This window comes from Malania oleifera, chromosome 7 (genome assembly GCF_029873635.1).
Source record: "Malania oleifera isolate guangnan ecotype guangnan chromosome 7, ASM2987363v1, whole genome shotgun sequence".
NCBI classification, from domain to species: Eukaryota; Viridiplantae; Streptophyta; class Magnoliopsida; order Santalales; family Ximeniaceae; genus Malania; species Malania oleifera.
Window position 1 is genome coordinate 83674229 of NC_080423.1, and position 19337 is coordinate 83693565.

Below are 19337 nucleotides of genomic sequence, written 5' to 3' on the forward strand. Positions count from 1 at the left end.
CTCTGAATTTCGGCGATGAAGAGTATGAGGGCCTTCGTTGACGAGAACAATGGCTTCATCGACGAAGCCCACAAAATTTACCTTTTTACCCTTTTTCATTTATTCAATCAACATACCTCGGCTTGGGTTCTTACAAATTTTATACTTAATTATTGTAGGACTTTCTCCAACATTTAAAGGAGAATAAAAAAAGAATATATATATATATATATATATATATATATATATATATATATATATATATATATATATATATATATATATTGTGAAACATTGCAAAATCCAGTGAAGTCGTGTGCAGCTGGCTTGGGGGATTAAAAGGACCTAACAAAATCAGCCCATGTGCATGCACCTGAAGTGGAGAGGAACCATGAGGGGGGTCTTTGCATGTGTTGAAGGAGGCCAAATTGCAAATCATGTGTGCACTAGGTGTGCATGAATACAAGTAGCCCGTGGAGGCTCATGAGCTGAGCCTGGGAACCATGGGCATGAGTTGGACAAAAGGGCAAAGGATAGCTAGGCTAGAAGGAGTGATGTGACAACATGAAGGCTGCTAGGCCCATGCACATGCGCTGGAGTCTCTAAGGGGGCAGTCGAATTGAAGCAATTGCTTGGAGGTATTTTTTTTAAAAGGCTAGGTTGCTTTTATAAAAAGGGCTTTAGTAGGGTTTTGTTGGATGAACCTTTTAAGAGGGCTTTAGGGTAACTTTTGAGGGTTCTTGAAGAGAAGCTTGGGAAGGGCGCTGCACCAAAGAGAGGCAGCAGCGTTGCTGCTATGCAAACTCCTCACGTCTGTTCTCTCTCTCTCTCTCTCTCTCTCTCTCTCTCTCTCTCTCTCTCTCTCTCTCTCTCTCTTATCTTGTTTCTTTATTTTTTAATGTTTGTTTTAATACATTGTTTGAGTAGTTTAATGTTGGATTGAGTATTAATTTTTACTTTATTGTTTCATTAGTTTATTTGATTATGTAATTTCTTGTCTTTTAGTTTGTTATTTTAAATGTTTCAATATTTAAGTAATTTGTTGTTTTGATTTAGTACACATTTAGTCTATTGTTCTTTTAATTTGTTGTCTTTTATTTTATTATTGCAATGAGTTATTTTGGAATTAATTTGATCCAAAGATTTTGGATTGCAAATATGAGTGGCTAAGTTCTAGAACTTGGGTTGCGGTTCAATGATTTATTAGTTTTCCTTCCATGTTATTGATAAACTCTTATTTGGCTAAAACTGAAAATTGAAGGCATCTGTAGTGATTCCAAAAAATAATAATAACAATAATAATATTAATTAATTAATTAATTAATAATTATTATTAATTTAATAATATAATATAAAATAATAATATATTAATATAATATAATATAGTATAATAATATTATATTATATATAAGTTATTATAACCTGAAGGAAAACCTTTAGGATTAAGTAATCTGAAAAGCAGACCCCCCCCCCCCGCCCCCCACCACCTTCTCTCTCTCTCTCTCTCTCCTACGTCCAACCCTCTATCTCTCTTCAATTTTTCGACGATACGTGCGCCGATTGAAGAATAGAAAATATCCCTGCCTTCCATTTCCAGTCACCAACGTTTTACCAGGGTGATTTCTTCGTTACGGCGTCGTAGACACCACTCCTGAAATAAAGTAAGGGGAATAGATTATGTCAGTTTATTTTGAAAATATTTTCGATTAAATTGTGGTATTTGGTTTTAATAATAATATACATAAATTTTTGAATATTTAGGTTTATTGGAATGGTAATTTTGAATTATTATATGTATGTTTTGGGGAATAAATTTTAATTAAATTAAACTATAGGGTTTTGATCATATTAGGATTTTTGGGAATATATTCTAATTAAGTTAAACTCCAAGGATTTGATCAAATTATATTTTTAGGAATATTTTGGAGTTAAATTAATTTACAGGGATTTGATCATATTCGGGTTTTTAAAATATATTGGGAATTAAATTTAAAAATGGAGAATTGATCATACCTGCGTTATAATTAAATTTACCAATTATGTATTTTGAAAATTTTGCAGGCAATTGGTGAAATTATAATTATTTAATAAATCGTGTGGCATGAGATTTAATTATATTTTACTTCATAATTGAATCAGAGTATTTTGGTGGTATTATCGCAAAAATGTGATTTAGACTATTTGTTGGAAATACTAGAAATGTGGTGGAATTTGTGAAATGGGATATAACGACTGAGAGTCGTGTTTGATATGACGGTTAAGTGCTGGGTTTGATATGACAGTTATACTAAATTACGAAAATGAGAATTTTATTACAATTTTATTACTTAAATTGCATTATATGGTTTAAGAACCCTGAGGATTAGTTGTGATTAGAGCACGGTACCATAGCTAATATTTGAGATAGTGCAACCACATTGTTCTGGATAGAAGTGTTAGTAATAAAAAAGTCAATTTGGCCATGAAAGGGTTGTGTACCCCCCCCCCCCCCCCCCCCCCAAGAGCTTAGACCAGGCTGGGTAGGCAAATCAGACTTGCAAACATGAGCTTTGACTTTGCCTGGTGGTAAGTCAGTCAGGGCTTGGTCTAGTCTTCAGATCGCACAACCCATTCATGGGGGTTTATACATGATGATGTTGTATGTCCAAAAGGGGGTTTCTTCTACGCATATATGTGAATTTATGTAAATAGGGTTATTTAAACGAACTATTTTATATTCCGAAAGAAATATATATTTTCAACTATATAGGTGTGAGTTATGTTGTACAAATGTCATATCTGTCAAAAAAATTAAATTAAAGAATGTGTTTAAATTCATGAGAACTCATATTTTCCACACACTGACAATAATTTATCCCGTCTTATTGAGAAGTGTTTCACCCCATTGAATATACAAATTTTTTAGGACCTTTGGGAAACCGAGTCTAGGAGCTTCAGGGCAGGACCTAGACAAGCTAGCTGAGAGTGAGTAGTGTTGGTTGAGAGGCAGTACTCTGGTATACATGGTTGTAAAAGTATATTTTGTTTCCACTGTTTGTTTGTTTAAATTAATTATGGGATGGTATTACTTTGGACCCCACTGGGTTCGAGGATGTGGTGTGTGTGGTATCAAAAATGTGATGACCCAAATATATATATATATATATATATATATATATATATATATATATATATATATATATGATTAAAGTACAATAATAATAAAATAATAAAAATAGTCATTAAGTTAATATCAATACAGAAGTGTTTTTCTGTAGGATCCTTGATTCCATGTTTGATGCCTAAGAAAGACCTTGTCTTAGCGAGTGCTCAGAGACCATTGCGGCTCAGTCGCTCCCTGGAGGTCGGCCTGGTCAAAATGGAATTTCATAGGATAAACAGGATAGACACTATTTGTATACGTAAATAAGTATATATACATAAAATAGTGTTTTGACAGACATAATTTGTAGAAATACATAATAAGATGATAATAATATAGGTATCATATGTGGGGCCCACAAGATTATGTGGGGTCCATATGAGTCCCGGAGCCACAAGACACTGTTTATATACGTAAATGAGTACATAAAACAATGTTTTAACTGATATAATTTGAAGAAATATATGATAAAATAATAATAATATAGGTATCCTATGCGGGGCCCACAAGACTGTGTGGGGCCCACATGAGTCTCGAAACCGTATGAAGGTTTTCACAAGTCTCAAAACTATGCAGGATGCATAAAATCGTATAAGAGTTATTGGAATTACGTACGATCCATTTGGATCTCGAAATTGTGTGGGGCCCACAAGACTACATGGGGCCCACAAGACCATGTGGGGCCCACATGAGTTTTTAAAATTTAAATTTAATTCTTGTTCAAAAAATAAAATAAAATAAAATAAATACTAAATATAGTTTAAAATTAATAACAATGATAATAATAATGATTAAGAAAAATAATAAAATAATAAAATAATAAAATAATTAGTTAGGTAATGGATTAATTAATAAGGTAAGTAATTAATTAAAAATTTATTTAGTGAGAATGGTGGCAAGCACTCCCAAATGGCCTCCACTCAAGTTTAAAATTAATAACAATGATAATAATAATGATAATAATGATTAAGAAAAATAATAAAATAATAAAATAATTAGTTAGGTAATGGATTAATTAATTAGGTAAGTAATTAATTAAAAATTTATTTAGTGGGAATGGTGGCAAGCACTCCCAAATAGCCTCCACTCAACCCATACCTTGCCTATTCTTTAATTTTTAAAATTATAATTTCACCTATCTCCCCACACTTTTATAAATTCTATTTCTTCCCCAAAATTTTCCTATAAATAGGGAGCTCTCAACCTTCATTTTTCACAACAATTTTCCAAGGAAGAGAAGGATTAGTGAGTGAAAGAATTTGTGGTGGAGAGAGAATTTTTGAATAAATTCTTAATCACCCACTTTTTCCGATCTCATTTCTTAAAGATAATTATTGTGTTCGTAGCACACGGTAAAAGAAGAAGGTAAGTAAATTTTGATTATGTTAGTTTCTTTTTATTTTAAATTCATACCCGAGTTTATTTTGTACGTAAATTTTAATTATGTTACTTAGTTCCACAAAATTTTTATGAGTTTATTTTTACGCATATTTAATTATACCAGTTCTATCTTTAATATACTTGCATCTATTTTTGGGTTAAGAAATGTTCCAATCCCCTCGGGTAAATTTTCAGCATTTCTTTCTATTCAAAAATAAAATTATATATATTTTTAACACAAAAATTGTGTGGCATGAGTTTATTTTTACGTTGCATTTTTATGAAAATATGAGTAAAGATGAGATTTTCACGATATTATTTTAAATTGCATAAATTATAATAAGATGATTTTCAAACCCCTTATGGCAACGAAAGTTCAAAGTTACAGATGCTCGGTACCGCAGCTTAAAGTTTATACGGATCAGAGTGCACCTACACTGTTTACAGAGTGGTTCTTTATGTTAGTGGATTTCTCCTGAGTGCACACCTGGTTTAAGTCCAGGACTTAATAAGGAAAATCTCACTTAAAGTTTACGTACGTTGATTTAGTTTGGTCGGCCAGCCAGCTAAGTCCAGTCTTCGGACCGCACAACCCAGTCATGGGGGTAAACATGACTTACGGCAAACAGGCCTAAGGGTGGTTTTTACAATATATGTTTATACAGATTTAATTACGTGTACAAAGTTACTGATGATTTGAAGGAAAAGTGTAAGTTTACGTGAAAATGATCATTTTGGTGCTTAAATGACGATCGAAGGAAAACGTATAAGGAAAAGTATATGTATGTTTATCATTAAATATTTTTACAGTTTTAAAGTTAAAAGTTTAATTTAACAGTTATAGTATATGATTATAAAAATTTACTGTTAAAATTGATGACAAAAGTTTTATGCAGGAATTTTTAAATTTATGTTTATTCTAAAAGCAGTTTTGAAGTTATAGTATTAAATATTATTTTACGAAATTCTTTAAAAGCTCATTTTGGCCACACACTAATAATAATCTTATTTACTTACTGAGCGTCGTCTCACCCCAATCATATTTGATTTCAGATAACTCTGAAGGACATGTCGGAAATCAGGCTTAGCAAGCATGCGGGTGGGGATTAGAAAAATAAAGATTTATTTGAAACATTAGTATGATTTCAGATATTTACGTTTGTGTAATTTTCTTCTTTTGAAATAAGTGATTGTAACATGAATAATTAGCGCTCTGGTGTAATAAAAATTGAGTTTATTTGCTTCCGCTGTAAATCAGTAGTAAAAAGTTAATATCCCAGGCCCCTCGGGGTCGGGGTGTTACAAAAAATAGCATTGATGATGTCACTATTATGATTATTTGTGGATTAATTTCAGGGGTGTTACAATTATAGTATCAGAGCCTAGGTTGTTAGGTTCTGCAGACTATAATAAAGTATTCTGCCAGAGTATAGGAATGAATTAAGGGTATTGGGTTTTGTCTTATAGCCTGGAGGCTAGAATTTCATGACGATTTTTTGTGATTTTCTTGAGGTGACGGTTTCAGGAAAATTATGGCATACTATCAACGATTATGTTCTTTGCAGGAAGATTGAAACCTGAGATTGGGAGTTTGGAGGTCAAAGGATTTATTTGTGTGAGAAAAGTCTATTAGGGAAGGTCTAAGTATTCTAGTATGGGATGTAGGGGAACTTTATAGTTCTAGTTACTTAGTTGTACAGGTAGTGTTCCACCACTCTAGAATTTTAAGAAACTATATTTTTGTCATATTTCAAGATGGATCCCAAGGATAAGGGCGTAGACGCCGGAGGCTATAATAATGTGGATACTTCCAGCGAGGAGGATGTGGATACCTCAGCGGTGCTGCGAGGTATAGTCCGTCAAGTTAGGAAGGAAATTCGATGAGACCCCAGAGGATAGAATCACCCACAGGTAGATCGGGGCTGCACTATCGAGCAGTTCACCCGTATGATTCCATCGACATTTGCAGTAGGAGCGGACCCGATCGCAGCTGAGGATTAGGTTCAGGAGATTGAGGAGCTTCTGGCTATTTTACGTTGCACCGATGAGTAGAGGGTGCAGTACATCACTTTCAAATTGATAAGAGAGGCTAAACGATGGTGGAGAGCAGTAAGGTTGGTGGAGGAACAGAGGTCAGGACTTGCGGCTATCACCTGGAACCATTTGAGTTCTTGAATCTGACACAAGGGCATTTGATCGTATAGAAATACATGACCAAGTTCGTGGAGCTATCTCGCTTTGCCTCGTACATGGTCCCGAATGAGCTGAAGAAGGCTCGGAGGTTTGAGAGAGGTCTGAGGCAGGGAATACACATGCAAGTGGTGGCGTTGCAGACCCATAGTTTCTCTAAGCTGGTGGACAAGGCCATGGTAGTGGAGGCCAATATACAGGAGTGTGAAGGGGTAGCGAACTAGAGGAAGATACCCCTGCCTCATGGGTTTCAGACCGGCACCAGTTAGAATACATAGAGGAGGCCTGGTGACTACACGGGTCAGCGACAAAAGGTGGGGTCCCGAGCTCCTCAGGGAACTCAGTCACACCCTCCTTGCCCCAAGTGTCATCAGAAGCATTGGGGCGAGTGCTGGGGTAGATTCTCTAGTTGTTACCGATGTGGTGAACTTGGCCATATAGCACAAGACTATCATGCACAATTCAATGATGCACCCGCACCTCATTAGTTCCAGAGATATAATTAGGCACCCCGAGGTGGTCACCAAAGGGGCACCACCCAGGGGCGGGTGTACTTGCTTACGCCGAGAGATGCAAAGGACGCCTGCGACATGGTGAAAGGTACTATTTTATTTTTTTCATATAAAGCTATTGTGTTGTTTGATTTAGGGGCGATACATTCATTTGTAGCTTAGGAGTTTGTTAAATTGTGTGGGATAGAGGTTCAGCCACTAGGCGTCGATTTATTAGTGGCTACACTGATAAGGAACGTAGTAACGTGTAGGAGGATACTTAAAAAAATTTCAATCGCTATTTAAGGAATGACGTTGCCTAAAAATCTGGTGGTTTTGGACATGCATGGTTTTGAGGTCATTTTGGGAATGGACTGGATAGCTTCCAGCTATACCAGCATTAACTACTACAAGAAGGAGGTGGTGTTCAGACCTCCAGGAGAACAGGAGTACAGATTTGTGGGGTCGTGCGTGTACGCTTCACCACAATTACTGTCAGCCATACAGGCTAGAAGGCTACTTGTGGAAGGATGTCAGGGTTACGTGGCTTATTTGAAAGATGCCTCAATGAAAGAACTAAAGTTAGAGGACATCCTGATAATGAGGGATTTTCCTAATGTGTTTCCAGAGGATTTTCCAGGGTTACCTCTCAAGCGTGAGATGGAGTTTGCTATCGACCTCTCTCCAAGAACAACGCCGATCTTAAAGGCTCCGTATAGGATGGCTCTAGCGGAGTTGAAAGAATTAAAGAAACAGCTGCAAGAGTTTTTGGATAAGGGGTTCGTCAGGCCCAGTGTATCTCTGTGGGGTGCACCGATGTTATTTGTTAAAAAGAAAGATGGGTCGATGAGGATGTGCATCAACTATCGGGAGATAAATAAAGTGACGATAAAGAACAAGTATTCGCTACCTTGTATTAATGATCTATTTGACCAACTCCAGGGAATGCAAGTTTTTTCAAAAATTGATCTTTGATCTGAGTATCATCAGGTGAAAGTTAAATCAGCGGATGTACCGAAGACCACTTTTCGAACCAGGTATGGCTATTATGAATTTTTGGTTATGCTATTCGAACTGAACAATTCTCTGGTTGTATTCATGGACTTGATGAATAGGGTCTTCCATCAGTACCTGGATCAGTTCGTAGTGGTATTTATTGACGACATATTGGTGTATTCAAAGAGTCCCGAAGAGCACGAGGATCATCTGAGGATAGTGCTTCAGGTGTTGAGGGAAATGAGGTTGTATGCTAAATTCAAGAAATGTGAGTTTTGGCTGGAACAGGTGGCATTCCTAGGGCACGTGATATCCAAGGATGGTACTTATGTGGATCCGAGCAAGATACAGGTTGTAATGGAATGGGCAAGACCAAAAAATATCCACGAGGTCAATTTCTTGGTATTAGCAGGATACTACCACTGATTCGTGGAGGGTTTCTCCAAGTTATCAGGTCCTCTGACAAAGTTGACCAGCAAGAATATGAGATATAAGTGGACAAATGAGTGCGAGCAGAGTTTTTAGGAGTTAAAGCAGCGACTTATCACTTGCGCTGGTACTGACAATCCCTTCAAGAGAATGAGGTTTTGTAATTTACAGTGATGCATCTCAAAAATGGTTCGGGTGTGTACTAATGCAACAAGGAAAGGTTATTGCATATGCTTATCGGCAGCTCAACGAGTACAAGAAGAATTATCCTACGCATGACTTGGAGCTGGCAGCAGTGGTTTTTGCATTAAAAATCTAGAAGCACTATTTGTACGGTGAAAGGTGTGAAATTTTCACAAATCATTAAAGTCTTAAGTATATTTTCACACAAAAGGATTTGAATATGAGACAGAGAAGATGGGTTGAAATCATAAAAGACTATAACAGCACCATAAGTTATCACCTAAGGAAAGCTAATGTGGTAGCTGATACTTTGAGTTAGAAGTTAGTGGATGCGTCAGTTTCGGTAGTAGTGGCCCAACATCAGATTAGGATAGACCTGGAGAGGTTTGGTGTGGAAATGATGGAAGGGAATCACTCGGAGTTTATCAAAGGTCTGGTAATCCAGCTGACCTTGCAGGAAAGGATTAAAGCTACTCAGATGAAAGATGCAGAATTGGTGAAAATTGTGGAGAAAGTATAAAGTGGGCAACAAATAGATTTCAATATCTCGAATGATGGGGTTCTCAGATTTCACAACAAACTATATGTACCTAACGACGCAGAGATAAAAAGGGTGATTTTGGAGGATGCTCATCGCTCCCTTTATACCGTACATCCAAGGAGTACAATGATGTACAGAGATCTTCAAGAATCCTTCAGGTGGAGCAATATGAAGAGGGAAATTTTTCGATTTGTGAAACAGTGTCTGATATGCCAGCAAGTGAAAGTAGAAAATCAGAGACTCATAGAACCACTGCAACCACTTCACATTCATAAGTGGAAGTGGGAGCAAATCTCCATGGACTTTGTCATGGAGTTACCGTCGGTGTTGTATGGATAGAATGCCATCTGAGTAATTATGGATCGGCTGACAAAGACTGTGCATTTTGTTCCGATCAGAGTCAATTACTCCATGAATAGGCTGGCAGAACTTTATATGTAGGAGATAGTTAGACTCTATGGCATGTCTGTGTTCATTGTTTCAAATCGAGATCTATGGTTCACCTTCAGTTCTAAAAGAGTTTGCAGGAAGCTTTGGGATCTCAACTTACTTTTAATATTGCATTTCACCCACAGACTAATGGACAGTCAGAGCAAACAATTCAAATCTTAGAGGATATGTTATGGGCCTGTGTGCTGGATTTTGGAGGTAGCTGGATCCGATTTTTGCCACTGGTGGAATTTGCCTACAATAACAGTTATCAGGCTCATATCAAGATGGCACCGTATGAAGCATTGTATGGTCGGAGGTGGCGATCTCCATTGTATTGGGATAAAGTGGGTGAAATGTAGATTTTGGGGCTAGAACTTGTACAACAGACTTCTGAGAAACTTGGATTTATCCGAGAAAGAATCAAAGCAGCTCAAAGTTGACAGAAAAGCTATGCAGACACTCGCCAGCAAGAGCTGGAGTTTGGTGTAGGAGATCATGTGTTCTTGAGAGTTGCACCAATGAAAAGAGTTATGAGATTTGGAAAAAAATGGTAAGCTAAGTCCTAGGTATATTGGACCATTTGATATATTGGGAAGAGTTGGTCCAATTACCTACAGGTTAGCGTTACCTCCTGTACTATCTAGGATCCATGACGTATTCCATATACCTATGTTGAGGAAGTACGTCCCAAATCCTTCGCACGTGATTAGTTATGAATCACTGGAACTCAAAGATACCCTATCATATGAAGAAGTGTCAGTTCAGATTCTAGACCGAAAGGAAGAGGAATTACACACTAAAAAGATTCCTTTGGTAAAATTACTCTGGCGTAACCACATAGTTGAGGAAGTTTCATGGGAGCTAAAGGAGAAAATGCGCCAAAGATACCCACATTTGTTTGGCAGGGCATGGTATTAATCAGATGAGTATGATAGTTCAAGTAAAATTTTGGGTTATTGTAGTTTGTATAGTTAGTTGTATAGTATTATAATATTTATGTTTTGGTTTAAGTCTTGAGAAGTTTTTGGGGAGTTTAATTTAACTTTTTGTAATCTCCCATAACCCATATATGTAACCACGGTATTCCTCCACCATAAGTAAGGGTAATTAATAAAATTGAGACGGGACCGCTATATGGGTGACCGCCGACTCTTCCTAGAGTTGGGTAAATAATTCAGTAATTCCCAACAAAGATTGCAATAAGTAATGGTTAGCAAATTTCGAGGACGAAATTTTTATAAGGAGGGGAGAATGTAGTGATTCCAAAATAATAATAATAATAATTTATTATTATTAATTTAATAATATAATATAATATAATATAGTATGATAATATAATATTTTATATATATATATATATATAAGTAATTATAACCTGAAAGAAAACCTTTAGGATTAAGTAATCTGAGAAGCAGACCCCCCCATCTCTCTGTGCGCGCACCCCCCTCCACTGTCTCTCTCTCTCCTCCGTCCAACCCTCTCTCTCTCTCCTCAATTTTTCGGCGATATGTGCGACGATTGAAGAAAAGAAAACATCTCTGGGTTCCATTTCCAGTCACCAACGTTTTAACTAGAGTGATTTCGTCGTTAGGGCTCTGTAGGCACCACTCCTAGAATAAGGTAAGGGGAATAGATTATGTCAGTTTATTTTAAAAATATTCCCGATTAAATTGTAGTATTTAGTTTTAAGAATAATATACATAAATTTCTGAGTATTTAGGCTTATGGGAATGGTAATTTTGAATTATTATACGTATATTTTGGGAATAAATTTTAATTAAATTAAACTGCAGGGTTTTGATCAGATCGGGATTTTTAGGAATATATTATAGTTAAGTTAAACTCCAGAAATTTGATCAAATCAGATTTTTTTTGGAATATTTTGGAGTTAAATTAATTTGCGGGGATTTGATCATATTCGAATTTTTAAAATATATTGAGGATTAAATTTAAAAATGGAAAATTGATCATACCTGCATTATAATTAAATTTAATATATTTTGAAAATTCTACAGGAAATTGGTGAAATTATAATTATTGAATAAATTGTGTAGCATGAGATTTAATATATTTTACTACATAATTGAATCTGAGTATTTTTATGGTATTATCGTAAAAATGTGATTTGGACTATTTGATGGAAATACTAGAAATGTGGTGAAATTTGTGAAATGAAATATGACGGCTGAGAGTCGGGTTTGATATGACGATTAAGTACCGGGTTTTATATGACAATTATACTAAATTACGAAAATGAGAATTTTATTACAATTTTATTACTTAAATTTCATTATATGGTTTAAGAACCCTGAGGATCAGTTGTGATGAGAGCACGATACTGTAACTAGTATTTGAGATAGTGCAACCACATTGTTCTTGATAGAAGTGTTGGTAATGAAAAGTCAATTTGGCCACGAAAGGGTTGTGTACCCCCACGCATATATGTGAATTTATGTAAATGGGGTTATTTAAACGAACTATTTTATATTTCAAAAGAAATGTGTATTTTCAACTGTATAGGTGTGAATTATGTTGTATAAATGTCATATCTGTCAAATAAATTAAATTAAAGAATGTGTTTAAATTCGTGAGAACTCATATTAGCCACACACTGACAATAATCTATCCCGTCTTACTGAGAAGTGTCTCACCCCATTGAATATATAAATTTTTCAGGACCTTCAAGAAATCGAGTCTAGGAGCTTCAGGGCGGGACCTAGACGAGCTAGCTGAGAGTGAGTAGTGTTGGTTAAGAGGTAGTACTCTGATATGCATGGTAGTAGAAGTATATTTTGTTTCTATTGTTTGTTTGTTTAAATTAATTATGGGATGGTATTACTTTGGACCCCACTAGGTTCGAGGATATGGTGTGTGTGGTATCAGAAATAGCATTGATGATGTCATTATTATGATTATTTTTGGATTAATTTCAGGGGCGTTACAGCATCATTGATAAATCGCTTGCTCTTATTTCTTATTTTGTTGTTGATGTTAGGCACAACAAAACCTTGATTTAAATTAGGATTTTCAATCATTAATTTTTACATGAATTTCAGTTTATGCTTAGTGAGAGTATTTATTTTGTTCCATATCGATGTGGAAAATTTACTCGAGCTTAGGTTTGAAATTTTCATCTTATTACAGTCTTGATTGGAATAACAAGATGAGGAGTAAAGCTTAGGAAATTAGTAAGTGGTGGAAGCAAAAGGACGTTGAACCCATAACCCAAGTGTTTGGTAAATTGTTTCAGTGAATCTATTTTGTTTTTGGCTGCGTTATTGGGTTTATATTTTTGAAATCTTTGTAAAAGTTCAATCTCATTTTAACATTTTTCTCAAGTACTTCCCATTTTATTTACTGTTTCCATAAACATAAAAAAAAATACCCAAAAATAATTTCACACAACATTTTACATCAACAGGTTTTTACTAAACTTTCACAAATACTTTGATAATTAGTGGTCCCTATGGAATACGATCTTGGACTTATCCTAGATACAACTTGACACTTCTACACTTGGAAGCACAATTCAGAACGAGTCAATATCCATTTTGGATAATATCTCATATTTCAAAATCAAGAGTTTGAATGAATATACTCATCCTTTTTTTCAAAAAACTATAATTAGTTCCATTGAGAAATGGGGGTCTCACGGTAGAATACCCTTTAAAAATAGAACTATAGAGATTGGTTGCCATGCATCCTCTCTAATATGGTTAGTTCCAAAAAATAAAAAGAAGAGCTCTTAATATAATGCCAATTATTGCTAATCATAAGTCATCCCCAACTTATGTCACTCAAAAATGATACCTATCAGACTAATAGGCCCTCATCTCGACCAACGCACCCACACCAATGAGCAAAGAGTCTTCCTTTGATGACACAATCACAAATTAGAGTTCCAATTGGTGTTATACTCTAATTAATGGTAGGGGTCAACTAGCTATGTAAGAACCCGACCTAAGATATGTAGATTGACTAAATAGCGAAAGGGTAAAAAGGTAAATTTTGCAGGCTTCGTCGACGAAGCCATTGTTTGCATCGACGAAGGCCGTTGTACTCTTCGTCGCCGAAATTCAGAGCCTCATTGATGAAGAGACACCAAACTTGTTGTAAAATATCGAAGTAGGATTCGTCGTCAAAGGAGCTGGTTCGTCGACGAAAGGTATGGATGATTCATCGACGAAGGCGCCGTTTCGTCGACGAGGTTGGTTGGGTCAAAGGGTCTATAAATATCCATTTCTCTTGCTTAGTAGCTAAGAAACCTCAAACTCTCTCTCTCTCTCTCTCTCTCTCTCTCTCTCTCTCTCTCTCTCTCTCTCTCTCTCTAGAACTAGTGGGATCTCTCTCTTTCTCTTCGATTCTTCAATGTTCATCGATTGATTCGACGATCTGACGTTATTGCTTGGATCAAGGGAGGAATCTCTTCGAGAATAGTGGACCAGATCTTCATTTCAAGGATTTTCGAGTTTTGACACCAATATCGAGGTAAGGGTCCGATTTCAGTTTCGCTTCGATTTGTATGTAGTAGTAAGAATTATAGTGAGGTATAGTTCTTGGATGTTTAGGTTTTGGTGTCTCGGTTCATAGTTTTGGGGATGTAGAGTTCGTATTTTGGTATTCAGGAAAGGTAAAGGGATTCTGTTTATATCAATTTATTTTTGAAATCGAGATCGATAAACCTGTTGTTTAAGATCGTATGTATGTTTTGGTTACTTATTTGGAAAAATCTATCCAGTAAAAATACAGGATTTTTGGGTTACAATTTTTGGGAAAATTTGGGGGTTTCAGGTATCATCTTTATTTTTTTGGAGAAATCGTATGTTGTATTAAAACTGTAGTATTGAGATGACCATACCCATATTTGTATTAAACTGTATTCTTGAACTGAAAAACAATATGATTTGATGTATACTCAAATAAGTGTGGAATGAAATGTCATGTATAAATGTTCCAAGTTTTGTAAAAACAACTAGGGGCAGCTAATTACCGTACACTAATGAGTATAAGGACATGAGTTCCAAAATTGTTCCAGGTTTTGTAAATCAGCTAGGGGCGGCTAATTACCATACATTGAATCAGTTAGGGGCGACTAATTACTGTACACTAACACCATGTTTCGGCTAATTACCATGGGCGAGAGTGTCCGACTCTATATCTGAGGGTGTGAAATATCTCCTGTTCTTTTCGGCTAGTCAACGATGGGTGTGAGCTACACCGTATCGGTAACGATATCGCTGTGAGGCTTCGGTTATTGCACGGTATTGGGTGCTTTAGTGTGACAACACTAACCGTTTGTTTGGTATCGTATGTACTAGAACGGATTTGTGAAAAATATTGGAACTGTATTGAACTATATTGCACTGTATTGTATTGTGTTATGTTTTACACCGAAATAACACGCGTATGCCACACACTGATATAACCTGCTTTCTCCTTACTGAGAGGTGTCTCACCCCCAATATACAAATATTTTTTAGGTCCTTCGGGTAGCTGAAACTAGCATCCTAGCGTCCGGAAGCGAGGGTATCGTTTAGCTACGTTTAGTATCTGTGTAGGTACAGGTTTTGTAACCAGGTTGTCATTGTTGGATTTTATAGACACCTGGAGTACGTACTGAAATTTTGGGAATATATATTCTAGTTCTTCATAGACTCTGGTATGGTATGATGTATGTATAGAAAGAACATTTTCCGCTGCGTATTTGATGAGTATGGATATGTATATGAATGTGTATAGGGTTCACGTGTACCCCATGGGGTCGGACCTTCATTCAGTATTGTATCATGTATGTTTAATTGATATAGAGACAAGTTAAGTTACTATATTCACACCTGGGACCCACCTGCGGGTTGGGGGCATGACATCTTAGTATCAAAGCTAAACCAAGTTGTTAGGTCTTGTAGACTTGGTTAGGTATAGTAGGTGAACATACCAGAGTACAAGATGTAGGAAATGGGTAAAGTAGGCCGAGGGTTGTTTTATTACTAGATGAGGACCCATTGGCGATGTTCTGTATTTTTCCTGGGATAACGATTTCAGTAAAATCACGGCAAACCACTGATGGATTCATGTCGGTGTGATAGGACAGACCTGGACCTGTGAGAGTAGTAGTTGACATGATTAGTTTTCAATGATTGTGTTAACTGTGTACGACATAGGAATTCTAATTGATTCTTATCTTACTTTCAGAATGGAGCCCGAGAATAACAACTTGGATAGTAGTTCCGAGCGAACTACAAGTGATGAGTTTCCTTCTATGCCTCGAGGTTTGACGAGGTGGGTTATGTGGGAGATCGGGTAGAGTGTTAGAACACGTGAGCACTCTCCTACTGCTACGGGTTGTACCATAGAGAGGTTCACCCGTATACATCCTCCGACGTTTACGGGAGGACCCGATCCGATAGTGGCAAAGAACTAAGTGCAGAAGACCGAGAAGACATTGGAAGTTCTGCACTGCACTAACCAGCAAAAAGTTCTTTATTCTACTTTTCAGCTAGTAGAAGAGGCTGAAAGATGGTGGACGGCTATGAGTCTGCTTGAGAAGCAGAGAGCTGGTCCATCTGGTATGACGTGGAGCCACTTCAAGGAGGTATTCTTCGAGAGATACTTCCCAGCTTCCTTTCGTGACACGAAGGCTGATGAGTTCTTGAGCTTGACGCAGGGAACCCTAACGATGTAAAGATATACCGTCAGATATATCGAGTTATCTCGTTTCACACCGTACCTGGTCCCAAACGAGTATGAGGAGGCTTGGAGGTTCGAGAAGGGTCTGAGGAAGGACATCCGCAAACTTGTGGGGATGCTGTAAATCCGAGAGTTTTCTGTTCTGGTGGATAAAGCCACCATAGTTGAGACTAACCTCCAGGGGGATGAGGTAGTACAGGAGCAGAGGACGAGGCCAGTATCTTTTGGTTCTCGGACTGGTCCTCAATAGGGACAGTGGAAGAAGAAGAAGAACTATAGTTCGGGTTATTGCCGGAGTATCAAGCGGTAGAGTTCTCTGAGGGATCCATCCTTCGCACCATGTGCCAAGTGTCGTAAATGGCACTAGGGGTGAGCAAACAGTCAGTTCGGCCAAATTCGGGTAATTAACTGAATTAACCAAAAAATTCGGTTAAATAATGTTGTTAATCGAACCAACCGAATTACTGAATCACACCGAACTGAACCCGACCGAATTACCAATTCGGGTAATTCGGTTAACCGATTTTAACCAATTTTAACCGAATTTATTTAATTATACATTAAATAAAAATTTCATAACTAATTTATTTTAATAATTGTGTCAATGCATTTACTTTATCACATAGGCTTATTTATTTTGAGGTGCAATAACTTTTATTTATTTATTTATTTATTCTAGGTCTTCGCAAATCAAGTGGAAATAAAAAAGAAGGCGATGTTTTTGTTATTATTGAAACGTTGAAAATAAAAAAATGAAAAAAATTTTGCTGAAAAAATTTATTGTCGGCGTTGTCATCCCCTTCGACGACAACATCAATTTCCACAAGGTATATCCATGTTCATAATAAAAAAACAATTATATTCATAATTTATACTTAAAATTTAATTAATTAATAATTCGGTTAGTCAGTTAACCAAATTATTTTTGGTTGTTAACCGAACCAAAATCGATTAATTGAATTTTTGTAAAATCCCAACCGAACCGATCGAACCAAGTTTTTTACCCGAACCGAACCAACCAATTTCGGCAGGTTAATTCGGTTAATTCAGTTTTACCAAATTATGCTCACCCCTAAATGGCACAATGGGGAATGCCAACTGTTCTTAGGTAACTACTACAACTGTGGCAAACCGGGCTACATATCTCAAAACTATCAGGCACAGAGAAGCGATATGCCTGCACAAAGCCAGAACCGTGGAAGTAATCAGATGCCTCGAGGAAACTATCAGGCAAACACGGCTCTGGCAAGAGTATACTCCCTTACTCTAGTAGATGCGGAACACGCTGGGAACATGGTAACAAGTACCATGTTATTGCTTTTGAATAGAGCTGTTGTTTTATTTGATTTGGGAGTAACCCATTCTTTTATATTTGCAAGATTTGTGAAACTATGTGGGGTTGAAACCTAAGTGATGGATGAGTGGTTGTCTGTGGCTACACCGACTGGGAGTGTAACGATTTGTAGTAAAATGTTAGGAAACTACCTAGTGGTTATTCAGGGAAGACAGCTACGAGGGAACCTAGTAGTGTGGCTCTCGGTCCTAAGTTCGATTTACCGAACTTCTCAGTTTAGTCACCCAAAGTCAAAATGACCGCAGAGTTCGGGCGCCCGGGTTGTTGGAAAAGTCCTCAATATGAATTCGGTCGACTAAAAATACTAAGTTTTTTTTGGTTCAGTTGCCTGAAGTCAAGTCAACAATTTTGACTTTCCCAACGTTCGGTTGACTGAGGCTTTTTATTTTGTCTGGTTAGGTCGCCCGAAACCTATACAATTTTAAGCTAAGGTCTAGATTTTAATTTAAATACACCCCTGATGACATGTGAGTTTAGGGGGATTTTCCTAAGTGCTAGTGCAAGGACTTAGGGTTAGTTTACGGTTTAGGCTTTTCAATTAAGCCTAAAAAACCTGGCATCGGTCGATCGAAGGTGATCCCTAGGGTCATTCTATGGTCTTTGAGCATTAAACCCTATCATGCATGCAAATGCTTTATTATAGATCATATAAATTATTACAGACCCAAATAAATGAAATATAAATTACAAGAATAAACAATTTGGTCTTCATTTTTCCTTCGAGTCTCCATATGCATCATATGATATTGTCAATTCATGCAAGACTGATCCTGCACACAAACTTAGCAAACATTAAATATTAAAGTATTTGTCATAATCAAAACGGGATTTGACCTATAAAGTCAACATGCACTATTCTCTTATTTTAACAAAAACCAAGGAACCAATACAAACCCTTGTTTTTTATGGAGAGAAAGAAACCAAAACACAATCCATATTTTCTCTGAAGACCAAGGAACCAATAAAAAAAATCTTATAAGAGAAAATTCCTCACAAGGAATATTTTTAGTTCAAGCTCACAAAAATAAACTCTCAAAGAATAATCAAATTGAAGGCTCAAGAGTTTTCTCTCAAAGATGAGCAATTAGAGCACAATGAGAATAAAAGAGATTTTCAAGACTAAAGCACGTAGATATTTAGTGTGTCTATGTTCTCTAATGTTCATAAGGCTTTGAATGGTATATATATAAAGTTTAGATAAAAACTAGTCGTTTCTATTCGTTGGAGTCTTTTGACTTGTTAGACCAATCAACCACTTACATCCTGAATCAAGATGTGAGGATATAATATATGTGGGTGTAGGATTTGAATGCTAATCTGGAGATGAAATTATGTAATATTTAAGAACATGAATTTTAATATTTTAATATAATTTTATGTATTTACAAAAGAATTCAATACAATTCTATATACTTTTTATTAAAATTTATATAAATTTAATTCTTGAAACTATTCCACAAAGTTAGATGCTCTAAGGAGATGCATCCCAATATAATAAAATAATTACAATAATTCATATAATCATCTATACAT